This window comes from Ranitomeya imitator, chromosome 5, assembly GCF_032444005.1.
Source record: "Ranitomeya imitator isolate aRanImi1 chromosome 5, aRanImi1.pri, whole genome shotgun sequence".
Classification (NCBI taxonomy): Eukaryota; Metazoa; Chordata; class Amphibia; order Anura; family Dendrobatidae; genus Ranitomeya; species Ranitomeya imitator.
This window is the reverse complement of record NC_091286.1, coordinates 666,358,265-666,386,144: the sequence shown is the minus strand read 5'-3', so window position 1 is coordinate 666,386,144 and position 27,880 is coordinate 666,358,265. Positions and strand designations below refer to the sequence as shown.

General features: G+C 41.4%; 1 pseudogene; it reads left to right on the top strand.

Moving 5' to 3' along the window:
• Positions 1-6,074: 6,074 nt before the first annotated feature.
• LOC138638725 (cytochrome P450 2K1-like) overlaps positions 6,075-27,880 on the top strand; it is a 250,088-nt pseudogene continuing 228,282 nt past the window's right edge.

The following is a 27,880-nucleotide window of genomic DNA, read 5'->3' as shown; positions in this document are numbered from 1 at the left end:
GGCGACATTGGCTTAAGGGAGCTAAGCACCGCGTTGTGGTCTTGACTGATCATAAGAATCTGGTTTACCTCGAGTCAGCCAAGCGGCTGAATCCTAGACAGGCTCGATGGTCCCTGTTTTTCTCCCGTTTTGATTTTGTGGTCTCGTATCTTCCGGGATCTAAGAATGTTAAGGCTGATGCCCTCTCTAGGAGTTTTTCGCCTGATTCTCCTGGAGTCCTTGAGCCGGTTGGCATTCTTAAGGAAGGGGTGATTCTTTCTACCATATCCCCTGATTTGCGGCGGGTGCTTCAGGAATTTCAGGCTGATAGACCTGACTGCTGTCCTGTGGGGAAGCTGTTTGTTACTGATAGATGGACGAGTAAGGTGATTTCTGAGGTTCATTGTTCAGTGTTGGCTGGTCATCCTGGGATTTTTGGTACCAGAGATTTGGTTGCTAGGTTCTTTTGGTGGCCTTCCTTGTCGCGCGATGTCCGTGCTTTTGTGCAGTCCTGTGGGACTTGCGCCCGAGCCAAGCCTTCCTGTTCCCGCACTAGTGGGTTGCTTTTGCCATTGCCGGTCCCTGAGAGGCCCTGGATGCATATTTCCATGGATTTTATTTCGGATCTTCCTGTTTCCCAGAAGATGTCCATTATCTGGGTTGTTTGTGACCGGTTCTCTAAAATGGTCCATCTGGTACTTTTGCCTAAGTTGCCTTCCTCCTCAGATCTGGTTCCATTGTTTTTTCAGCATGTGGTTCATTTGCATGGCATTCCGGAGAATATTGTGTCTGACAGAGGTTCTCAGTTTGTCTCTAGATTTTGGCGGGCCTTCTGTGCTAGGATGGGCATTGATTTGTCTTTTTCTTCGGTGTTTCATCCTCAGACTAATGGCCAAACTGAGTGAACTAATCAGACCTTGGAGACCTATTTGAGATGCTTTGTGTCTGCTGATCAGGATGATTGGGTGTCTTTCTTGCCGTTGGCTGAGTTTGCCCTTAATAATCGGGCTAGTTCGGCTACTTTGGTTTCACCTTTCTTTTGTAATTTTGGTTTTCATCCTCGTTTTTCTTCTGGGCAGGTTGAGCCTTCTGATTGTCCTGGTGTTGATTCTGTGGTGGACAGGCTGTAGCAGATTTGGACTCATGTGGTGGACAATTTGACGTTGTCTCAGGAAAGGGCTCAACGTTTTGCTAACCGCCGTCTTTGTGTTGGTCCCCGGCTTCGTGTGGGGGATTTGGTTTGGTTGTCTTCTCGTCATGTTCCTATGAAGGTTTCATCCCCTAAGTTTAAGCCTCGGTTTATTGGTCCTTATAAAATTTCTGAAATTATTAATCTGGTGTCTTTTCGTTTGGCCCTTCCTGCCTCTTTTGCCATTCATAATGTTTTCCATAGATCTTTGTTGCGGAGATATGTGGTGCCAGTTGTTCCCTCGGTTGACCCTCCTGCCCCGGTGTTGGTTGAGGGAGAGTTGGAATATGAGGTTGAGAAGATTTTGGATTCTCATTTTTCTAGGCGGAGGCTTCAGTATCTTGTCAAGTGGAAGGGTTATGGTCAGGAGGATAATTCTTGGGTTGTTGCCTCCGATGTCCATGCTACCAATTTGGTTCGTGCTTTTCACTTGGCTCGTCCTGATCGGCCTGGGGGCTCTGGTGAGGGTTCAGTGACCCCTCCTCAAGGGAGGGGTACTGTTGTGAATTCCGCTCTTGGGCTCCCTCCGGTGGTTGTAAGTGGCACTTTTGTGAGTTCTGCTCTTGGGCTCCCTCTTGCGGTTTCAATTGGTATGGCTGCTCCTTGGAGTTAGCTGCCTTCAGCTGTTTCCACTGATCGTCTTTTCTGCTTGGCTATTTATGCCTGGCTCTGTCCTTCAGCCAGTGCCACTTGTAAATGGTTCCTGGTTGGATTCACATCTGTTTGGATTTCCTTTTTATCCTGACCAGTTCAGCAAAGCTAAGTTTTTGCTTGCTCTTTTCTGTTCACATTTTGTGGACTTTTCCGTTCTGTGTTTTCTATGTTTATCCAGCGTTATCAGTATGAATTAATTCTGTCTTGCTGGAAGCTCTGGGAAGCAGATTTACCCTCCACACCTTTAGTCAGGTGTTGAGATTTTTAGTAAACTCTGCATGGATTTTTGTAGTGTTTTATACTGACTGCACAGTATTCCATCCTGTCCTATCTATCAAGCTAGACTGGCCTCCTGTGCTCATCCTGGTTTCATTCTGTGTATGTCTTTTCCCTCTCCACTCACAGTCATTATTTGTGGGGGGCTAATCTATCCTTTGGGGATTTTCTCTGAGGCAAGATAGTTTTCCTGCTTCTATCTTTAGGGGTAGTTAGCTCTTAGGCGGTGACGAGGTGCCTAGGGAGAGTTAGGAGCATCCCACGGCTACTTCTAGTGTTGTGTTGAGCTTAGGGACTGCGGTCAGTATAGTTACCACTTCCTTCAGAGCTCGTTCCATGTTGCTCCTAAACCACCGTGTCATAACAGTTCTCCTCATGAGCATCTATGCCTCATTTAATACATCCCATTATTTTATTTGCCTTTATAACACCTGCCTGACACTGGCCACTGAATATGAGCTTGTCATCCACCCATACACAAAGGTCTTTTTCATTGATGGTTTTGCCCAGAGTTTTAGAATTAAGCACTTAGTTATACATCTTATTACTTCTACCCAAGTGCATGACCTTACATTTATCCCCATTAAAGCTCATTTGCCATTTATCAGCCCAAGCTTCTAGTTTACATAAATCATCCTGTAATATAAAATTGTCCTCCCCTGTATTGATTACCCTGCAGAGTTTAGTGTCATCTGCAAATATTGATATTCTACTCTGAATGTCCCCTACAAGGTCATTAATAAACATGTGAAAAAGAAGAGGGCCCAATACTGACCCCTGTGGTACCCCACTGCTAACCGTGACCCAGTCCGAGTCTGCTCCATTAATAACCACCCTTTGTTTCCTATCCCTGAGCCAGCTCTCAACCCACTTGCACATATTTTCCCCTATCCCCATTATTCTCATTTTATGTATCAACCTTTTGTGTGGCACCGTATCAAAAGCTTTTGAACAGTCCATATACACTGCATCCACTGGGTTCCCTTGGTCCAATCCAGAACTTACCTCTTCATAGAAGCTGATCAGATTAGTCTGACATGAACGGTCCCTAGTAAACCCGTGCTGATACTGGGTCATGAGGTTATTCCTCTTCAGATACTCCAGTATAGCATTCCTTAGAATGCCCTCCAGGATTTTACCCACAGTAGAGGTTAAGCTTACTGGCCTATAATTACCAAGTTCAGTTTTTGTCCCCTTTTTGAATATTGGCACCACATTTTCTATACGCCAGTCCTGTGGTACAGACCTTGTTATTATAGACTCTTTAAAGATTAAAAATAATGGTCTATCAATGACTGCACTTAATTCCTGCAGTAATCGGGGGTGTATCTCATCCGGGCCCGGAGATTTGTCAATTTTAGTGATTTTTAGACGCCGCCGCACTTCTTGCTGGGTTAAGCAGGTGACATTTAATTGGGAATTTTTATCACTAGTCATTTTATCTGCCATGGGATTTTCTTTTGTAAATACTGATGAAAAAAAAGTCATTTAGCATATTGGCTTTTTCCTCATCCTCATCCACCATTTCACCCAGACTATTTTTAAGGGGGCCAACACTATCATTTTTTAGTTTCTTACTATTTATGTAGTTAAAGAATATTTTGGGATTATTTTTATTCTCTCTGGCAATAAGTCTCTCTGTCTCAATCTTTGCTGCCTTGATTTGGTTTTGTATAGAATGTTTTAATTTTCTGTATTTATTTAATGCCTCCTCACTACCTACTTCCTTTAATTCTCTAAATGCTTTCTTTTTGTCACTTATTGCGCCCCTTACAGCTCTATTTAGCCATATTGGTTTCCTCCTATTTCTAGTATGTTTATTCCCATACGGTATATACTGTGCACAGGTCCTATCCAGGATGCTAATAAATGTCTCCCACTTTCTTTGTGTATTTTTGTGTCTCAGGATATCGTCCCAGTTAATTGCATCAAGATCATCTCTCATCCCTTGGAAATTTGCCCTCCTGAAGTTTAGTGTCCTTGTAACCCCTCTACTACACATCTTTTTAAAGGATACATGAAAACTTATTATTTTGTGATCGCTATTTCCCAAGTGACCACCAACCCTTATATTTGCTATGCGGTCTGGCCTGTTGGTTAATATTAGGTCTAGCAGTGCCCCCCTTCTTGTTGGGTCCTGAAGCAGTTGTGGAAAGTAATTGTCTCTCATAGTTGTCAAAAAACGATTAACTTTGCTGGAACTGCAGGCTTCTGTTCCCCAATCTATTTCAGGCTAGTTGAAGTCCCCCATAATAATGACTTCCCCTTGAGTCGCAGCTTCATCTATTTGCTTTACGAGGATATTCTCCATTGCTTCCATTATTTTTGGAGATTTATAACAAACCCCAATCAGTAATTTATTATTTTTCCCCCCTCCCCTTATCTCCACCCACAGGCACTCTACATTTTCATTAAATTCAACTATATTATCATGCCGGATGGGTTTTAAGGACGATTTTACATATAGACACACCCCTCCCCCTCGCCTATCCATTCAGTCATTTCTGAACAGACTATACCCCTGCAAGTTAACAGCCCAGTCATGGCTCTCATCCAGCCTTGTTTCAGATGTCCGTACCATGTCATAATTATGCTCCAACAACATTAGTTCTAATTCGTCCATTTTGTTGGCGAGGCTTCTGGCATTAGTATACATGCACTTGATGTTCCTCTCTGTACCTCTACTCTTTCTTAAATTATTAACTGTTCTAACCCCACTCCCCATGCCACCGCCACCCCCAACTTCCTTATTTGCGCCCAGGTCTCTGTCTGCACTATCTTCCCCTCCTATAATTTGAATACCCTCCCCCCCAATCCCTAGTTTAAATATTCCTCCAACCTTCTAGCCATTTTCTCCCCCAGCACAGCTGCACCTTCCCCATTGAGGTGCAGTCCATCCCTAGCGTAGAGCCTGTAGCCAACTGAGAAGTCGGCCCAGTTGTGCAGGAACCCAAACCCCTCCTTCCTACACCAATTCTTGAGCCACTTATTAACCTCCCTAATCTCCCATTGCCTCTCTGGTGTGGCACGTGATACAGGCAGTATTTTGGAAAATACCTCCCAACTTTTGAAGAAGGGAAAGAGGGACAAAGTTTGCGGGGCGCGTGGCGCCATGGCAAATTTAGGGCCATGCCTTTGACCACACCCATTTCACAACTAGTCACACCGATATCCATGCCCCAACCACACCCATTTAGTACCGCTGATCACACTGTTTCATAAACATTAATTATAAACAAAAAAATATGGCCACACAGTGCTCCATACTGTATAACAACCCCACATGATGCTCAATACTGTATAATGGCCCCACATGATGCTGTGTTCAGTATAATGGCCACACAGTGCTCTATACTGTATAAAGGCCACACACCAGACTTTAATTAAAAAAAAAAAACAGAAAAAAACTTCCTCAGGTGCCGCCCCATCCCCCACATTATCCCGACCTAGGCACATGCCCTCAAGTGCCTAGTGGAAAATACGGCCCTGCCTGTAAGTAGATCACTTAGTGCCTGATGCAAAGGCCCTCAGCTATAAAGGCCAGGGTACACATTAGATAAAAGTCAGCTGAACACTCCTTTACTGGTGGGATTGACTGACCATCAATGAAGGCCTCCAATATCCCATTTAAAGATAATTTGGGGGAAGAGAAGGATCCAGCAATTTGAACTTTAACACGCTGCCCTTTTTGTTATCTTTGGCGATACGTCTTCAACGGAGGTGTCTGACAGCAACTTATTCCTCCATCCCCATTGGTTGTCCGAGCTTTCATGTGTATGGAGAATAGCAATCTGCCGAGCCTACGATCAGCCGACAACTACCACATGTGTATAAACAGCTGCATGAGAACGTAGACCACCAATCTGAAAATCCTCACCACTTGTCTGTGCTATTCATGGACATGTTGGGTCCTCCAGTCAGTTAGATTTAATTTTTTAATTTGTAGCTGAACTCTGTTATGGGAAAACTTTGCTCCGTGGCACAGCAAATCTCAAAGAAAACAATTTCTTGGCCTAAATATCTGGGCGGATTGTAAATATCACATTACATTTTCAGTGTTACACAATGTGAATCAGAACTGCAAAATCACAGAGAAGAGCAGGATCCAGTCGGGGACATTTCATTAACAATGTAAGCATAAATGCTGAGGGATAGAAAAATAATACTGAGAATACGGAAGGATTTTAGGTACGGTAGGATAGATTTATAGATATTCTGTGTAAAGAAGGAAAGAAAGAAAGAAAGACATGCAATACATATATATATATATATATATATATATATATAATGTTTAAAGATGTTTGCACATTTATATGTTTCTCTTTGTCTTTCTACAGAAACCCTTCCTGGCACTATGATCCCATCTGATCCCATCACATTGGTTCTGTCTATTATTTTATGTCTTCTTTTTGTCCTGTTCTTCCTTGGACAGAAAAAAAATGCTTATAATTTGCCCCCCGGACCTCGACCGCTACCAATCATTGGAAATCTGCACATTCTAGACGTGAAGAGACCACATCTGACAATGCATGAGGTAACATTCAGTTATTTGACTTTTTTATCCTAAATGTTGATGATTCTATTGCCTGGAAGAATTGGGAATATAATAAGCCACATGATGGAGAGAGTAAATATTTAAAGGGTTTGTTTACTGTAGACTTTCTCCACACAGTTTGTTTGTATTTATTGGGCTTGAATATACATTATATATATGTATATACAGTGTATATATATATATATATATATATATATATATATATATATATATATATATATATATATATACATATATATACATATATATATATATATATATATATATATATATATACACAGTTATATGAAAAAATTTGGGCGCCCATATTAATCTTAAGTTAATGTTTTATAAAAATTGTTGTTTTTTTTTGCAACAGCTATTTCAGTTTCGTATACCTAATAACTATTGGACACAGTAATGTTTCTGCCTTGAAATGAGGTTTATTGTACTAACAGAAAATGTGCATTCATACAAAATTTGACATGTGCATAAGTATGGGCACCCTTATCATTTTCTTGATTTAAATACTCATACCTACTTATTACTGACTTACTAAAGCACTTTTTTTGGTTTTCTAACCGCATTGAGTTTTGAAATTCATAGCCAGGTGTATGCAATCATGAGAAAAGCTACTTAAATTGGCCACTTGCAAGTTGTTCTCCTGTTTGAATCTCCTCTGAAGAGTGGCATCATGGGCTCCTCAAAACAACTGTCTAATGATCTGAAAACAAAGATTATTTAACGCAGTTGTTCAGGGGAAGGATACAAAAAGCTGTCTCAGAGATTTAACCTGTCAATTTCCACGGTGAGGAACATAGTAAGGAAATGGAAGAACACAAGTACAGTTCTTGTTAAGGCCAGAAGTGGCAGGCCAAAAAAAAACATCAGAGAGGCAGAGAAGAAGAATGGTGAGATCAGTCAAGGACAATCCTCAGACCACCTCCAGAGAGCTGCGGCATCAACTTGCTGCAGATGGTGTCACTGTGCATTAGTCAACTATACAATGCACTTTGCACAAAGAGAAGCTGTATGGGAGAGTGATGCGAAAGAAGACATTTCTGCAAGCACGCCACAAACAGAGTCGGCTGAGGTATGCAAAAGCACATAAGGAGAAGCCAATTTTTTTTTTTGGAAGAAGGTCCTGTGGACTGATGAAATCAAGATTGAGTTGTTTGGTCATACACAAAGGTATTATGCATGGCGGCAAAAAAACACAGCATTCCAAGAAAACCACTTGCTACCCACAGTAAATTTTGGTGGAGGTTCCATCATGCTTTGGGGCTGTGTGGGCAATGCCGGCAGCGGGAATCTTGTTAAAGTTGAGGGACGCATGGATTCCTCTCAGTATCAGCAGATTCTTGACAATAATGTTCATGAATCAGTGACAAAGTTGAAATTACACAGGGGATGGATCTTTTAGCAAGACAATGATCCAAAACACCGCTCCAAATCTACTCAGGCATTTATGCAGAGGAACAATTACACTGTTCTGGAATGGCCATCCCAGTCCCCAGACCTGAATATCATTGAACATATGTGGGATCATTTGAAGAGGGCTGTCCATGCTCGGCGACCATCAAACGTAACTGAACTGGAATTGTTTTGTACAGAGGAATGGTTGCACATTTTCTGTTAGATACAATAAACCTCATTTCAAGGCAGAAACATTACTGTGTCCAACAGTTATTAGATATATGAAACTGAAATAGCTGTTGCAAAAAAAAACTATTTTTATAAAACATTAAGCATAAAATTAATAGGGGTGCCCAAACTTTTCCATATAACTGTGTATATATATATATATATATATATATATATATATATTTATATATATGGTATATACACTGTACATGTATCCTCCTCACACATTTTTCGAGTCAACCAGAGAATTATAAAAAATGGTCACAACTAGAGCACAATGCATTTAAAAAAAACTCTTTGTATTTCCAAATGAAATCACAAAAAGTAACGACAGAAGACACAACCAAGTGTTACATATAAACTGGTTCCAATCAAATACTGTATACTTGTGGAGTTTTAGGATTCCATATGGTTTTGACTTTTCCAAAAATTGCAACATTTTCACATTTTGGTAAAAATGTTTTCCAATCTCCTCGTGGAGTGATTTTATATCTGTCTGAATTTTTGGTGCAAATTTTGCAGACTGTGCAACTTTTTGCTTTAAAAAAAAAGGAAAAAAAATAAATAAATGGAGACAGAAAAAAATCATTTTTATTTTATGCAAAAATTCATGTTCCAGTTTGAAATAATTTGGCACAAAAAACCTCAAGACAAAGAAAAAGAAATGTGACTTCACCCCTTCATGACCTTTGACGTAGATGTATGTCAAAAGTCGTATCTCTGCCTTTGATGCCGACTCGTACCCCGAGCCCGCATGTTTTCTAGCAGATGATGGCTGATTTCATCAGACATCATGTGTAGAGATGAGCAAATACTTTCTGCACTATTTGTTACTTGCAAGAATAGTACGGTATTCGGGCTATTGGTTACTCAGTGAGTAATTAGATATTCACTTCTGTATATTCGAGTGACCCGCCCAGCATGTTAGGCGCTTTATTTGCAGCTGATGAATATGATGGTCTGGTTTGCCAATCACAGTAATGCTGACGCCATCTTTGGCGTGGCATTACTGTGATTGGCTGGCCTTCCAACGTCATAGGGACTAATTAAAGGCGGCCAGCACCATCTTGTGCAAATTGCAGACGGAAACAGCGTAGGGAGAGCGTAGTTTCAGCATAGGGAGAGTGAAAGGAGCATAGGGAGAGTGATAGAAAGTTATAATGAGCGTTATTCTATAAAAAAAAAAGCTCAAGATTGATTGTGAAGAGATTATTTGTTATTAGGTGGGGATTTAAGTAGGGAGAGATATATTAGGATGGAGAGTGAAACACAGGCAGGCACCTGGGTGTTTTAATCATTGCAAGCATATGCTGCAGAACTCTGTTATTTTCCACTGTGTTGCATAGTAGTTAGTATTATAAACAGATTGTGGTATTAGGTTGAAATAGTGAGGGTTTCCACTACCAAAATATAAAAATCAGCTATTTACAAAGGGAAATAATATTAGGTAGTACTATCATATACAAAACCATTTTGGGAGTAGCTATATAATATTCCTGTGTAGCAGCCTAAATTTTTTTTTTTTACCGCAAAATAATATTCCTCAGTGGCAGCATATATTAACATCCATTTTAAAATCTAATTGCTAGTGTTGAGCATTCCGATACCGCAAGTATCGGGTATCGGCTGATATTTGCGGTATCAGAATTCCGATACCGAGTTCCGATATTTTTGTGATAACGGAAATCGGAATCGGAAGTTCCTATAAGTTCCCAGGCGTGTTCGGTGCGTATGGTTCCCAGGGTCTGGAGGAGAGGAGACTCTCCTTCAGGCCCTGGGATCCATATTCATGTAAAAAATAAAGAATAAAAATAAAAAATATGGCTATACTCACCCCTCCGACGGAGCCTGGACCTCAGCGGTGCAACCAGCAGCCTCCGTTCCTAAGAATGCAGTGAGTGTAGGACCTGCGATGACGTGGTGGCTTGTGATTGGTCGCGTGAGCGGTCACATGACCAATCACAAGCCGCGACGTCATCGAAGGTCCTTCACTCGCTCATTCTTAGGAACGGAGGCTGCCGGTTGCAGCGGTTACAACCAGGGCGCATCCGAGGGTGATTATATCCATATTTTTTATTTTTATTCTTTATTTTTTACATGAATATGGATCCCAGGGCCTGAAGGACAGTTTCCTCTTCTTCAGACCCTGGGAACCATCCAGGATACCTTCCGATATTTGTGTCCCATTGACTTGTATTGGTATTGGGTATCAGTATCAACGAGATCCGATATTTTGCCGGTATCGGCCGATCCAATCCGATACCGATACTTTCAAATATCGGAAGGTATCGCTCAACACTACTAATTGCTAAATAATATTCTTCATCTATTGATTAAAATACCTAATATTTGCCTAGCAGTTGTGCGAATCGTGCAATCTGGGGAGAAATAATCATACGTGACTATTAAGCAGGGACAATAATATTCACTATGCCGCATTTGAAGTGTTTCAGCAAGACAATTGAAAAAAAATCTAAATTTTCAATTGGTTTAAAAAAAATAGCATATTTTTATCTAGCAGTTGTGCAACTGGCGCAATCTGGGTACAGATAATCTTACGTGACAATTTAACAGAGGCAAAAATCTTCATTACTCCATATTTAGAGTGTGTCAGAAAGGTGATTTTTTTTAAAAAAATCATAATTTTCTATTGGTTTAAGAAATAGCTTATCTTTATCTAGCAGTTGTGCGAATGGCGCAATCTGGGTACAGATAATTTTATGTGACAATTTAGCAGGGGCAATAATCTTCATTATTCCGCATTTGGATTGTATCAGCAAGGCAATCTAAAAAAAAAAAAATAGCCACATATTGCTTGATACAATGAATTTGTACCTAAGACCTTTGTAAGGGTACTTGAGAAAAATAAAACTAGTATTTTTTATTTCATAAATATAATGCATTCAAGATTAGAAAGGGTGACGTTAAGGGACATGGATGTTGTGCTGCCCACCAAGTCCACATGACAGATCCGAAGGTGACTATATTTTGCTCAAGGTTCCCCTCAAAATTTATTCAGCATGCTACACACTAACAAACCCAGACAAGTGTGAGGATGTTGTGGGTAGTATGGCAGAAAAAAGGCTCCAGTGTGTTAAGCAGCACCACAAAGTTTTCCACAAGGTCCAGTCTCAGTATCCAAGAGGCTGGGCCTCGAAATCCTCAACCTCTGTCCTTCTTCTTCCCACATCATGAGTCCCTGGAGACGTAGGACCTCCTTGCAATTTGTCAGGTCTCTCAACATGCACCATTAAAGAGAGTCATGAGGAGGTGGAGTGCAGTGATGCCCAAACATTTGACCATCCAAGGCCAGGAGAAAGCCATGTTGGGGAAGGTCAATTGATGTCTGAAGAGGTGGAGGATAATTAAGAGGCACAGTTGTCATCAGGTCAGCCTAAAATTGCAGCTCCGAAGGAGGATCAGATTGAGGAATTGGAAGACAATGAGGCCACTGATCCAACCTGGCACGGTGGCACGCCTAAGGAGCACAGCAGTACAGAGATTGATGGATCTGTAGCAAGAAAACAGGCAAGAAGAGATAGTGGATTGCCCAAAGGTAGAACTCAGTCAACTGTTCCACAGAGCCCCCAAACTCGGATAGATATCAGGCCAAGGGTGAGTTGTTCCTCTGCATGGTATTTTTTTTTCTGAAAGTCATTCAGATAAAACAACTGGAATTTGCATCATCTGCCAAACCAAGCTAAAAAGAGGCAAAACACTGCCAAACTGAGGACCAACAGCATGCAAAAGCATTTGGCAGCCAAGCAACCCAGTAGGTGGATGCAACGCCTAGGTACCAAATCTGTGTCTGAAGGTGAAACCACTGCCCATTCCCCTGTGTTACAGCCTTCCCAAGCTGCTGACCATGAAGAAGGCACTGATGCCTCCTGCCCACAATCAACGATTGCACACACAACAGTAAGCAACTACATCCACTTCGTTGTTCCAGCACAGCGTTCAGTTATTCCTGCCTCAGACATTTACTAGAAAACTGATATATCCAGCCACGCACCCCCAGGCCCAAATGCTAAACGCCCACATTGGCAGATTGCTAGCATTGGAAAGGATAGGTAGCCCCCCACAAATATTGACTGTGAGTAGTAGAGGAAAGACACACGCAGGCAGGAAACAGGATTTAGCAAAAGAGGCCACTTCTAGCTAAATAGGAAAGGATAGGACAGAATACTAAGTGGTCAGTATTAAAACCCTTCCAAAAAATATCCACAGCAGATGATACAAAAAATTCCACCATCTAACCATATAAATGGTATAGTCTCTAACTGGGTCGCTGTGACCAGTGGGGTACCGCAGGGGTCAGTATTGGGACCTGTTCTCTTCAACATATTCATTAATGATCTGGTAGAAGGTTTACACAGTAAAATATTGATATTTGCAGATGATACAAAACTATGTAAAGCAGTTAATACAAGAGAAGATAGTATTCTGCTACAGATGGATCTGGATAAGTTGGAAACTTGGGCTGAAAGGTGGCAGATGAGGTTTAACAATGATAAATGTAAGGTTATACACATGGGAAGAAGGAATCAATATCACCATTACACACTGAATGGGAAACCACTGGGTAAATCTGACAGGGAGAAGGACTTGGGGATCCTAGTTAATGATAAACTTACCTGGAGCAGCCAGTGCCAGGCAGCAGCTGCCAAGGCAAACAGGATCATGGGGTGCATTAAAAGAGGTCTGGATACACATGATGAGAGCATTATACTGCCTCTGTACAAATCCCTAGTTAGATCGCACATGGAGTACTGTGTCCAGTTTTGGGCACCGGTGCTCAGGAAGGATATAATGGAACTAGAGAGAGTACAAAGGAGGGCAACAAAATTAATAAAGGGGATGGGAGAACTACAATACCCAGATAGATTAGCGAAATTAGGATTATTTAGTCTAGAAAAAAGACGACTGAGGGGCGATCTAATAACCATGTATAAGTATATAAGGGGACAATACAAATATCTCGCTGAAGATCTGTTTATACCAAGGAAGGTGACGGGCACAAGGGGGCATTCTTTGCGTCTGGAGGAGAGAAGGTTTTTCCACCAACATAGAAGAGGATTCTTTACTGTTAGGGCAGTGAGAATCTGGAATTGCTTGCCTGAGGAGGTGGTGATGGCGAACTCAGTCGAGGGGTTCAAGAGAGGCCTGGATGTCTTCCTGGAGCAGAACAATATTGTATCATACAATTATTAGGTTCTGTAGAAGGACGTAGATCTGGAGATTTATTATGATGGAATATAGGCTGAACTGGATGGACAAATGTCTTTTTTCGGCCTTACTAACTATGTTACTATGTTACTAACTAAAGATGTGGAGCGTATATCTGCAACTCCTGAGAATCCAACAAGACTGAGAAAACACTGACACAATCTAAGCTGGACAAGAGAAAACAAATGAATAGCACACAATTATTAAGCACACAGCATGTGTGCCACAGAAAAAAAAAACCAAACACTTATCTTTGCTGAATTGGCAGCAAGGCAGGAGGAACCAGACAAAGATCCAAAACCTCCCTGAACCATGGACAACTGGCAAGGACTAATGATTCCTGCACACCTAAATACCCCGGTCAGAACTGCAATCAGCAGAAACACCTGACCAAGACTGCAACTCAGGGACAACTGCATTATCACCTACAACCACCGGAGGGAGCCCAAAAGCAGAATTCACAACAGGTGTCCTCCTGGGTTCGGGAGCATTGGCTTCGTCTGCAGACTTTACATCGGTTGGTCCAGACTAGATTACTGGAGTTGTAACATGCAGAAAAGACCCCTTCCAAAGCTATGGAATTTCAAATTGGAGACCGTGTCTTAGTACGAGAGAAGCATCCTCTGGACAAACTGGACAATCGTTGGGAGAAAGACCCCTATCAGGTGAAGAGAATTAGTTTTGAGGGGCTGATGTACGAAGTCTAGCTTGAATGAAAAGTGGATGCTCCCACTCAAACTCTTCACTGGAATATGCTCCAACCTTGCCTATCTAAAAACCCAGTTCAGACAGCTGAAGAGCCCGAGACCCCTGCGGTAAACCATACACCAATGAAAGATGGCAAAGAAGGGGATGAAGGACTAAGTTCCGAAGGATTGGATTCAGAGGACACATGTGTTATGAAAGGTAATTCAGTACCACAATGGACATAGAGGACAGCGCACATACAGTGACCTGGCAATAACTCAAAAAACAAGAACGAGCTCTGAGACGTGGGAACTCTGTTGACCGCAATCTCTAATCCTCTCCAACCACACTAGAGGCAGCCGTGGATTGCGCCTAACGCTACCTATGCAACTCGGCACGGCCTGAGAAACTAGCTAGCCTGAAGATAGAAAATAAGCCTACCTTGCCTCAGAGAAATACCCCAAAGGAAAAGGCAGCCCCCACATATAATGACTGTGAGTAAAGATAATAAGACAAATGTAGAGATGAAATAGATTTAGCAAAGTGAGGCCCAACTTTCTGAACAGAGTGAGGATAGGAAAGGTAACTTTGCGGTCAACACAAAACCCTACAAAAAAACACGCAAAGGGGGCAAAAAGACCCTCCGTACCGAACTAACGGCACGGAGGTACACCCTCTGCGTCCCAGAGCTTGCAGCAAGCAGAAAAAAACAAATTGACAAGCTGGACAGAAAAAAACAGCAAACAAATAGCAAAGAGGAACTTAGCTATGCAGAGCAGCAGGCCACAGGAACGATCCAGGAGGCAACAGGTCCAATACTAGAACATTGACTGGAGGCCAGGATCAAAGCACTAGGTGGAGTTAAATAGAGAAGCACCTAACGACTTCACCACATCACCTGAGGAAGGAAACTCAGAAGCCACAGTACCACTTTCCTTCACCAACGGAAGCTCACAGAGAGAACCAGCCGAAGTACCACTTGTGACCACAGGAGGGAGCTCTGCCACAGAATTCACAACACACAGGCTCACCCATGGCCCTCTCTTCCCAGCCAGACTCTGCCCTACAGGAAAACTCCACTACTTCTCCTAATCTGAGATGCTACGAACGAACAACAGCCAGCAAATCCCCCAATCGCTATGACCTAGAGAATTTTGTCTGGCAACAAATCACACAGGATAAATATAAACAGTCACGCTCTCCTCAAAGAGTCTCGCTCGTGGAATGGTGAGCGAAAAGAGGGGGGAGTGTAGGGAGGTGAACCGAGCCAATGGTCCCCCTTGCGTGTCTGGTCCTGAACTGTTGGGGCTGTCACCAATATTCCAGAGAGAAGAGGTTCCTGACTGCCACAGTTCTAAACACCTGACTAGTGGGGGAGGGTGTGACATATATAGCGGTGTGAGTGGGAAGACGGAACTTTTGGCGGGGAACGAGCTTGTGAGAAGTGAGATGGTTGACTCCCTCTTGATGGACCCATGCCAGCTAGCTGTGCCTGTATTCCCGGCTAGCAAGCCTGCTGACACATGCTACCCTCAGCCCACAGAAACATCCGCATGGGGTAGTGACCAGTGCATACCTCGGTTCTGCTTACCACTGCTGATTCACTGCTTAGTCCCATCCTTGCTGTGCCTGCTGAGGACCAGACCGTGCCTGTGGCTGTGTCAGCTGGACTGTGTGCTTCTACTGCTGCCTTGTCTCCTGAACTTTCTGTTTCTTCCACTGTGCCACCAACCTTCATCTCTACCCCACCATGTGCCCGGATCAGAAGACCATGTGCCAAAGAACCCGGAGGATTCATTGCCACAAGGGGACTGTGCATCTTCCGTTTGCGGGACCAGATCAGAAACATCTTGGGTAGCACGGTGGCTCAGTGGATAACACTGCAGCCTTGCAGCGCTGGAGTCCTGGGTTCTAATCCCACCTTGGACTTCATCTGCAAGGAGTTTGTATGTTCTCTCCGTGTTTGCGTGGGTTTCCTCTGGGCACTCCGGTTTCCTCCCACATTCCAAAGACATACTGATAGGGAATTTAGATTGTTAGTGATAATATGTGCAAAACTGTAAAGCGCTGCGGAATATGTTAGTGCTATATAAAAATAAAGATTATTATTTATTATTATTATCTCATGCCGCCTGCTGCGTCACCGAGAAATCTTCCAGCCACATTCCCCCAGTGCCCAGAGACTGATAAGTTATCTTCTACAATTGTAAAGATAAAAAGGGGAAACACTGGGCTACAGGCAGTTGCTGGTGATGAGACAATTGCTTACTGAGGGTATGTGCACACGTCAGGATTTCTTGCAGAAATTTCCTGAAGAGAACCGGAAATTTTCTGCTAAAAATCCGCATTTTTTTTGCGTCTTTTTCCCGTTTTTTTCACGGTTTTCTTAGCATTTTGCAAGTGAAATTAGCTTGCAGAATGCTAAAGTTTTCCAAGCGATCTGTAGCATCGCTTGGAAAACTGACTGACAGGTTGGTCACACTTGTCAAACATAGTGTTTGACAAGTGTGACCAACTTTTTACTATAGATGCTGCCTATGCCGCATCAATAGTAAAAGATAGAATGTTTAAAAATAATAAAAGAAATGGTTATACTCACCTGCAGACAGCCGATCTCCTCAGCGGCGTCCGTTCCTATAGATGGTGTGTGTGTGCAGGACCTTCGATGACGTCGCGGTCACGTGAGCGGTCACATGAGCGGTCATGCGACCAATCACAAGACGGCGACGTCATCGCAGGTCCTTCACACACCATCTATAGGAACGGAAGTGGCAGCATGCACCGCTGAGAGGTGGGAACACTCCGGGACCATCGAAGGTGAGTATATCACTATTTTTTATTTTAATTCTTTTTTTTTACCAATTATATGGTGCCCAGTCCGTGGAGGAGAGTCTCCTCTCCTCCACCCTGGGTACCAACCGCACATAATCTGCTTACTTCCCGCATAGTGTGCACAGCCCCATGCAGAAAGTAAGCAGATCAATGCACTCCTAGGTGTGCGGAATCCCCGCAATTCCACAAATTTAATGAACATGTTGCTCTTTTTTTCCGCCATGCAATTTTTTTCGCGGAAAAAATGCAACATTTGCGCAAGAAATGCGGAATACACTGTAAATAATAGGAGGCATATATAAGCGTTTTTTAGCGTTTTTTTCGCGTTTTTATCACGTTTTTATAGCGAAAAAAAACGCAAAAAATACTGAACGTGTGCACATGGCCTTACTGTAGAATGCTGATGGTGAATACAACAGGTTCTGTGTGGACCTGTTAGATAAGTAGTATAGATACTTGGTAATAAAAAATATATATAGCATTCACCTGCGCTGTCTACATTACATAAGCAAAAAATAAATGTGTGCATTAAAGTGGATATAAGTTCAAAAAGCACTTACTCATTAGATCATCATTGATGATGAGGTAGATTTTCTGATCAACCCTTATAGGTGCTGGTAGAATCTTTTTAAAGGATGAGAGAAAAAAAAAGCAGGTGCTTTTATGTTAACCCCTTTACCCCCAAGGGTGGTTTGCACGTTAATGACCGGGCCAATTTTTACAATTCTGACCACTGTCCCTTTATGAGGTTATAACTCTGGAACGCTTCAATGGATCCCAGGGATTCTGACAGTTTTCTCGAGACATATTGCACTTCATTATAGTGGTAACATTTCTTTGATATTACCTGCGTTTTTTTGTGAAAAAAATGGAAATTTGGCGAAAATTTTGAAAATTTGGCAATTTTCCAACTTTGAATTTTTATGCAATTAGATCACAGAGATATGTCACACAAAATACTTAATATGTAACATTTACCACATGTCTACTTTACATCAGCACAATTTTGGAACCAACAATTTTTTTTTTAGGGAGTTATAAGGGTTAAAATTTGACCAGCAATTTCTCATTTTTATAACACCATTTTTTTCAGGGACCACATCACATTTGAAGTCATTTTGAGGGGTCTATATGATAGAAAATAACCAAGTGTGACACCATTCTAAAAACTGAACCCCTCAAGGTGCTCAAAACCGCATTCAAGAAGTTTATTAACCCTTCAGGTGTTTCACAGGAATTTTTTGGAATGTTTAAATAAAAATGAACATTTAACTGTTTTCACAAAAAATTTATTTCAGCTCCAATTTATTTTATTTTACCAAGGGTAACAGGAGAAAATGGACCTCAAAAGTTGTTGTGCAATTTGTCCTGAGTACGGTGATACCCCATATGTTGGGGTAAACCCCTGTTTGGGCACACGGGAGAGCTCGGAAGCGAAGGAGCACCATTTGACTTTTCAATGCAAAATTGACAGGAATTGAGATGGGACACCATATTATGTTTGGAGAGCCACTGATGTACCTAAACATTGAAACCCCCCACAACTGACACCATTTTGGAAAGTTGACCCCCTAAGGAACTTATCTAGATGTGTGGTGAGCACTTTTACCCATTAAGTGCTTCACAGAAATTTATAATGCAGAGCCATAAAAATAAAAAATCATATTTTTTCAAAAAAATGATCTTTTCACCCCCAATGTTTCATTTTCCAAAGGGTAAGAGAAGAAATTGGACCAGAATAGTTGTTGTACAATTTGTCCTGAGTACGCTGATACCCCATATGTGGGGGTAAACCACTGTTTGGGCGCATGGGAGAGCTCGGAATGGAAGGAGCGCCGTTTGACTTTTCAATGCAAAATTGACAGGAATTGAGATGGGACGCCATGTTGCGTGTGGAGAGCCACTGATGTGCCTAAACATTGAAACCCCCCACAAGTGACCCCATATTGAAAACTAGACCCCACAAGGAACTTATCTAGATGTTTTGAGAAAACTTTGAACCCCCAAGTGTTTCACTACAGTTTATAACACAGAGCCGTGAAAATAAAAAATCTTTTTTTTTTCACAAAAATTATTTTTTAGCTCCCAGTTTTGTAATTTTCCAAGGGTAACAGTTGAAATTGGACCACAAAAGTTGTTGCCCAATTTGTCATGAGTACGCTGATACCCGATATGTTGGGGTAACCACCGTTTGAGCGCATGGCAGAGCTCGGAAGGAAAGGAGCATCATTTGCAATGCAGACTTAGATGGATTGGTCTGCAAGCATCACATTGCGTTTGCAGAGCCTCCAATGTACCTAAACAGTAGAAACCCCCCACAAGTGACCCCATATTGGAAACTAGACCCCCCAAGGAACTTATCTAGATGTGATTTGAGAACTTTGAACCCCCAAGTGTTTCACTACAGTTTAGAACGCAGAGCCGTGAAAATAAAAAAAATCCTTTTTTTTCACAAAAATTATTTAGCCCCCAGTTTAGTATTTTCCTAAGGGTAACAGGAGAAATTGGACCCCAAAAGTTGTTGTCCAATGTGTCCTGAGTACGCTGATACCCCATAAGTTGGGGTAAACTTTTGTTTGGGCACACGGGAGAGCTCGGAAGGGAAAGAGCACTGTTTTACTTTTTCAACGCAGAATTGGCTGGAATTGAGATCGGACGCCATGTCGCGTTTGGAGAGCCCCTGATCTGCCTGAACAGTGGAAACCCCCTAATTATAATTGAAACCCTAATCCAAACACATCCCAAACCATAATCCCAATGGTAACCCTAACCACACTCCCAACCCTAATCCCACCCTATTCCCAACCGTAAATGTAATCCAAACCCTAACCCTAACTTTAGCCCTAACCCTAACTTTAGCCCTAACCCTAACTGTACCCTTAACCCTAGCCCTAACCCTAGCCCTAACCCTAGCCCTAACCCTAGCCCTAGCCCTAGCCCTAACCCTAGCCCTAACCCTAGCCCTATCCCTATCCCTAACCCTAGCCCTAACCCTAGCCCTAACCCTAACCCTAGCTCTAACCCTAACCCTAGCCCTAACCCTAACCCTAAAGGGAAAATAGAAATAAATACATTTTTTTATTTTTTTTGTTTTTCGCTAACTAAGGGGGTGATGAAGGGGGGTTTGATTTACTTTTATAGCGGGTTTTCTAGCGGATATTTATGATTGGCAGCCGTCACACACTGAAAGACGCATTTTATTGCAAAAAACATTTTTAGCGTTACCAAATTTTGAGAATTATAATTTTTCCATATTTTGGTCCACAGAGTCATGTGAGGTCTAGTTTTTTGTGGGACGAGTTGACGTTTTTATTGGTAACATATTTGGGCACGTGACTTTTTTTTATCGCTTTTTATTCTGATTTTTGTGAGGCAGAATGACCAAAACCAGCTGTTCATGAATTTCTTTTGGGGGAGGCGTTTATACCATTCCACGTTTGGTAAAATGGATAAAGCAGTTTTATTCTTCAGGTCAGTACGATTACAGCAATACCTCATTTATATTTTTTTATGTTTTGGCACTTTTATACGATAAAAACTATTTTATAGAAAAAAATAATTATTTTTGCATCGCTTTATTCTGAGGACTATAACTTTTTTCTTTTTTCTTTGATGATGCTGTGTCGTGGCTCGTTTTTTGCGGGACAAGATGACGTTTTCAGCGGTACCATGGTTATTTATATCCGTTTTTTTGATCACGTGATTCCACTTTTTGTTTGGCGGTATGATAATAAAGCGTTGTTTTTTACCTCTTTTTTTTTCTGGTGTTCACTGAAGGGGTTAACTAGTGGGACAGTTTTATAGGTCGGGTTGTTACGGACGCGGCAATACTAAATATGTATACTTTTTTGTGTTTTTTTTTTATTTAGATAAAGAAATGTATTTGTAGGAACAATATATAAATTTTTTTTTTGGAATTTTTTTGGGGAATTTTTTTTTTTTTATTTTTTTTTATACATGTGAATATTTTTTTTTACACTATAACATTGCCCCGGGGGAGGGGGCATCATGTTATAGTGTAAGATCGCCCATCTGACACTTTGCTGTGCACTGTGTCAGATCGGCGATCTAACGTGCACAGATCCAGGCTTCCCGGCGCCTGATCTGAGCAGGCGCTGTGAAGCCACCTCCCTGCAGGACCCGGATGCCGCGGCCATTTTGGATCCGGGCCTGCTGCAGCGAGGAGGAGGTAAGAGACCCTTGGAGCAATGCGATCACATCACGTTGCTCTGGGGGTCTCAGGGAAGCACGCAGGGACCCCCCTCTGCGCGATGCTACCCTATACCGCCGGAACACTGCGATCATGTTTGATTGCAGTGTGCCGGGGGTTAATGTTCTGGGGGCGGTCCGTGACCACTCCTGGCACAAAGTGCCAGATGTCAGCTGTGAAAGTCAGTTGACACCCGGCTCCCCTGTGAGCGCGGCCGATCGCATATGACGTACTATCCCATCGGCGGTCATACGGGCCCACCCCACATGGACGGGATAGTACGTCTAATGTCAGAAAGGGGTTCATCAAATAAATATAGTAAAATAGTGAGATATAGAATTTCTACTCACTTAGGTACTGAATGGCAATACGGGGTTGGGGACCGTGATTCTTTTGTGTCCACAATTATTACTGGTGTCGTGATGGCTAAAATTGCTTTTTCCAAGGCTGAACGGTTCCTCCTGCTTAGAAGGATATACACCCTTTTACAAGTGTGATTCTAAATGTCTGTGATTCAGTTCTCACAATGTTAAGTATACTTACTACTGATAATGTCAGGAGTGAAGCAAGGTTTTGTTGGTGGTGAGTATGTAAGAAGTAGGTTACTTTAAATAGAGACAGTTACCCGTGCATAAAAAATGAGTGGCAATCTTCTTCCAGTGAGACAGTTAATAGTACTGATATATCACGGCTTAGGCATGCATATGTAATTGGGCGGTACTCACTGTCTCGCTGGTATAGAGAGGAGCGGTTCCGAGGAATCTGTGTTGCTGTTGTACCACCACCATAGCACGGTGGGTTAGAACGATAGATGCGGCAAGAGCCACAAGACCGCGAAACCTCGCGTGCTCCAGCCGGAAGCAACGCTGATGTAGCGGTCGGAGAGGTGGGCGGAGCTACAGGTGATGTCACCAAGCCACGGGGCCAGAAAGAGCAGGTGTGTTAGAGCAGCTAACCAACCAATGCATTTCAAGGGCTCTAGCCCTCTTCATCAGGGTTATTGCTGATCCCAAGTTTGTCTGCTCTTATGTAGCAGCGTGCCCTCCCCTTCTGTGTGTAATTATTGGCTTTACTTGTTCAATTAAAGAATCGTACCTGCATAAAATAATTGGTGTGCACCTTTAAAGGAAAGTTGCTGTTGTGTGTTTGTGCTTGAATATGGATCTTAATGGAATTGCCTACTAATTGGAGCTGAGATACATAATAATCTAAAACTTGAAATTGCTAAAAGGTCAATACTTTATTACTTTTAAATAGTTAAAAGCTTGAAAAATATTAAAATGGGGTTCAGTCTGTCAACCAGGCCAACTAAATGCAGCCGAGAGACAACAAAAAAATAAAAAAATATACCATAATAGTATAAATAGAGAAATAAAATGCACAAATATTAAAAGATACATAAAATATGTTTAAAAAGTTAGATCCCTCTGACACTTGTTAGACGTCTGTAGTTACCAATTTATGGTGTTAACATGGGATGCTCATCTGTTGACTAGATTACACTTTGCTGTATTGAAAGCTATTACAGTTAGTATCCTGAGGGATGGAATTTAGCTTGATATCGTGTCTAAAAAAGGCATAGAGTTCAATTTTCTGGTTCAACCCCTTGGGTGCCAGGCTGTCCAGGGAGAAAATCCATTTTGATTCTATTCTTGACATAATTTTAATGTAATTGCCACCCCTTGGATTCTTGGGTATGGTTTGAATACCATAGAAGGAGATACCCTTACGTGATTTGTTGTGTTTCTCCTGAAAATGTCGGGATAAGGGATGCCCTGTGAAGCCCTTCCGGATATTATCCAGATGTTCCTTTATGCTGACTTTTAGGGGTCTTTTGGTTCGACCAACATAAATTTTCTCACATGGACAGCGAAGGATGTAGATGACCCCTACAGAGTCACATGTGATGTTAGACTTGACTGGATATTTATGCACATTATTTGTATCTGTAAAAGATGTGCAAATTTTCTTGCCACATTTTGTATGTTTGCAGCAAAAACATCTGCCGCATGATCTGAAACCTATCGTTCTGGTAGTTGGCACTTTTTTCATATTTGTGGAATTAGATAGTACTGGTTTCGTAGTGGTGGCAAGTAAGTGACCCATATTTTGCTCTTTGGTGTACACGAACCTTGGATTTTTCGGTAATAAATCCCCAATGTGTTTATCGCCTTGTAATATAGGCCAGAGTTTCCGGATTATGTTATTAAACCTTCTATATCCGGAATGGAACTGGGTGATTATAGGTAATTTGCCTTTCTGTTCCTGGAGTGTGGGTGGACTGGGGTTTGTACAGGTTTTATATATCATCGATTTTCTTGACATAGGCATTATTTCATTTCTAGACAGGTGTAGGGCCAATGGGTTGTACCCCTTTTTTACAAATTCTGCTGTCAAGCGATCGCTTTCAATATGGTAATCTTTTGTGTTGGATCAATGGCATCTGTTTCGCATATGTTGGCCCCTTGGGATATTTGACAGCCAGATGGGTAAATGACAGCTGGTCATATGAATGAAACTGTCGGAGCCCACGTCTTTGCGAAAACATTTTGTGACCAATTTGTTGTTCTCCACACAGATGGTTAAATGTAGAAAGTTTATACTGGTTCAGCTCATGGTTGGCGTGAACTCCAAGCCGTAATTATTGTTGTTCAGGTTTGAAATGAATGGTTGTAGGGCTGGGGATGAACCTTTCCAGATGAATATGATGTCGTCAATGAAGCGACACTATAAGGCTACGTTCACATTAGCGTTGTGCGACGCAGCGTCGGGTGCCGCTGCGGCGACGCATGCGTCATGCGTCCCTATATTTAACATGGGGGGCGCATGGACATGCGTTGTGCTGCGTTTTGCGACGCATGCGTTTTTTTTGCCGCAAGCGTAGGGTGCAGAGGACGCAGCAAGTTGCATTTTTTTGCGTCCATTTTTCGGCAAAAAAGGACGCATGCGTTGCAAAATGCAGTGTTTTAGCATGCGTTTTGTTGCGTTTTGTTGCGTTTTTGTTTGCGTTGTGCGTTGCGTCTCTGACGCAACATCGCACAATGCAAATGTGAACGTAGCCTAATATACTGTAAGTACCTCTCTCAATTTACCATTCTTATATATATATAATCATGTTCCCATTTTCCTACATATATATTAGCATACCCGAGCGCGAAACGCGTACACATCGCGGTCCCATGAATTTGGAGATAAAACTGCTTTTCATACTTAAAATAATTATGCTTTAGGATAAACTCGATACTGTCGGTGATAAATTCTATTTAGAGTTCTTTGTATTGCCCTATTGCCTGGAGGTAAAATTTAGCTGCTTGGCAGCCCTTGTCATGGTCAATTATGGTGTACAAAGATTTTATGTCAAGAGTCCCTAAGGTGAAACGTTCTTGCAATTCCAATTGATCTAAAATTTGTAATGTGTGGCTGGTATCTTTTATGTATGCCGGTATTAATGACATGCATCGCTGTAGATGTGAGTTTACGTAACGAGACAGGTTTGCTGTTAGGCAATTGATAACGGATATGACTGGCCGACCTGGAGGATGTGTTGTATTTTTATGAATATTTGGAATATGGTAAAAAATTGCTATACTAGCAGTTTTGTTATTGATGAATTGAAGTTCTTTTTTCGTGAGTATGCCTAAGGATTTTCCTTTTGTGGCTAGTGTATTCAGTTTCTTAGTGAATTCAATAGTGGGGTCCCAAATTTTTTTAGTATATGTGATAATATCACTCAGAAGTTTCAATGATTCGTTGTGGTACATAGATGTGTCCATTACAACAATCCTGCGTCCCTTATCTGCCTGGCGGATAATTATTTCATTGTTTTCTTGAAGGTCAATGATGGATTGCCTTTCTTGACGATTTAGATTATGATAAGTGAACTTGGGATTTTTCTTATTTAATTTCTTAATGTCCTTGGTGACCATGGTTTCAAAAGCTTTAAAGGCATTGGAGTATTCTTGGATAGGATTAAATGACGATGGTTGAGAAAGATTGGTATGGATTGATGTAATCGTACTGATCTTCAGGATCAAGCTATGGCTCTTAGAGAAGAGGAGAAAATAGTAAAAGCATAAAAAGTAAAATTGGCCCAGATGGCAAGAGGTTAAAGTTCATTAAGATAAATTCAGAAAACATATGTAATACATTTTGCTCTACTATTAGAATACATTCAACATAAACCAGGTGAAATATCATTTTTAAATTCACTAAAAAATACTCATTTCATTTTTCAGCTATCTAAGAAGTATGGAGCCGTGTACACCTTACAATTAGGAGTTGAGAAAGTTGTTGTCATATGTGGGTACGAGGCTGTAAGAGACGCCCTTGTCAATCATGCAGATGAATTTTCAGGAAGACCTAAACTGGCAATGTTTGACGAAATGTACAAAGGACACGGTAACGTTCATACAATCGCCAATGATTGGGGGATGGATTGATTTTGATTTGCGAGATAATTTCCTTTGTGATTAGAATGTCTGGTCTGGAAATCTTCAACTAAAATTGTCCCTAAAGTCAAGTTGATGTGGGCACCAGAACTATCCTCCAATATTTGCATACAATAACAATACTATACTATACTACAACTGCCTGTCTTGATTCAGAAATGGTAACATCTACTCCTACTTTATATGTTGAACCTCAATGAAGGAAAATTTTATATAATCTTCTGGAGGCACACTACTTGGCCTCATCATCAATTTGACAAGCAGGGGTCACCATCGCCTTCATGTCCACATACCTCCTAAGCTCCAGACAGTTTGTTAGAGATGGGCAAAATGGTCATGAAAGCGGCAAAAGTCAGAACATTTTTGGGCAAGCTTGTGATTGCAAAACACTTGTGAATTTTCATAGCTTTTTCCGTCAGAATTTTGGTGAAAGCGCTTTTAAGAATCGAGGCACTTATCCCTCCTGTCCCAAGATTAGATGACCAAAAAAAGTTTACTCCTCAACAGTTTGAAAAAAAAAAAAAACGGTCATAAAGTGGTCAAGAGCTTCGCAAACATACATGAAAGTGTTAATTCCACAGCATACTGGAGTGAGGCTTAAATGTATCCCTTTAATAGAGATGCAAGTGTGGGAAATTAGAAATAAACTTGGGAAATAATGAGGTTTAGGGAAGAGTCCGATGCCTGTATACTGTTATGTTAAAGGGAATTGCAGTGGAATGCTCAGACCGGTTCTCCTGGCCAAGCGTGACAGCTTCATAGAAATAGAAATAAGTAGAAAATTGGAGGGCACTGCAATATATATATATATATAGCAAAGATAGGAAGGTTCACTGTGGGCTTGTAGTTGAACATGAAAAAGAGCAAGAAAAAGATCATGCCCACATAAATAGGAACACCTCCAAATATATACCAATATCAAAAATAGCGTTTATTTAATCGCCAAAAAACTCAAAGTATGCACATAAGTACTTATGTGCATTCTTTGAGTTTTTTGCCGATTAAATAAACGCTATTTTTGATATTGGTATATATATGGAGGTGTTCCTATTTATGTGGGCATGATCTTTTTCTTGCTCTTTTTCAGCTTCATAGAAATACATGCTGTCATGCTCGGGTTAGGAGGGCCGACGGTCAGTCCGAGCATTACGTTGCAATCCCCTTCTGAGTTAGACAGTCATCTGACTCTTCACATAGACTGGCCAACCTCTTGACAACCAAACCAATTCACACCTACTCAACTAGACCTCACACCCACTCAAAGCTCTTTTCTTGACAGGTTGGTACAAGAACCTACATGAACCTACATGATGATTTGTGGCCTGATTATTTTACATGTGTTTGTTCTCTGGTTTTATTCCTTTCTCATTTCTTGATCTTCTGTTTACTTTAAGTTCTTGTTCAACTGGTTAATATTACAGTGACTTAATTTCCATACCTCCTAATACTTCCCAACTTCTGCCAAAAATGTAAATTTACTGAGCAGAGAGAAATATAACATAATTTACTGTTGGGTAAGACACAGATTGGCTCTGCAAGAGATATAATTGAGAAATGTTGCACACCTTAAGTCACTCACATAGGACTTTCTAAAATAACAGTCTAATATTAAGAAGACACTGGTTTGTTAATCATCGCAAAATACAGCTCTGACAAAATTTTAGAGACCAGCACATCAAAACCCTGTCATGGGCAGCCCAATCTCCAGACCTGAACCCCATTGAAAACCTCTCGAATGTAATCAAAAGGATGATGGATAGTCACAAGCCATCAAACAAAGAAGAACCGCTTACATTTTTGCGCCAGGAGCAGTGTGAAAGACTGGAGGAAGGCATGCAAAGACTCATGAAAGCTGTTAATAAAAATCATGGTTATGCCACAAAATATTGATTTCTGAACTCTTCTTGAGTTAAAACATGAGTATTGTTGTTTCTAAATGATTCTGAACTTGTTTTCTTTGCATTATTTGATGTCTGGATGCACTTTTTTTTTTTTTTTAACCACTTCTTTTCAGAAAAAAAATACAAAATATATTGCTTGGAAATTCGGAAACATGTTGTCAGAAGTTTATAGAATAAAATAATTTACATTTTACTCCAAAAATATACCCACAAGGCTGGAGTCACACTAGAGCGGAATATGGACGAGCTATGCGATAAAAAAAAATCGCATAGCACTCAGACCAATGTTAATCCGTGGGG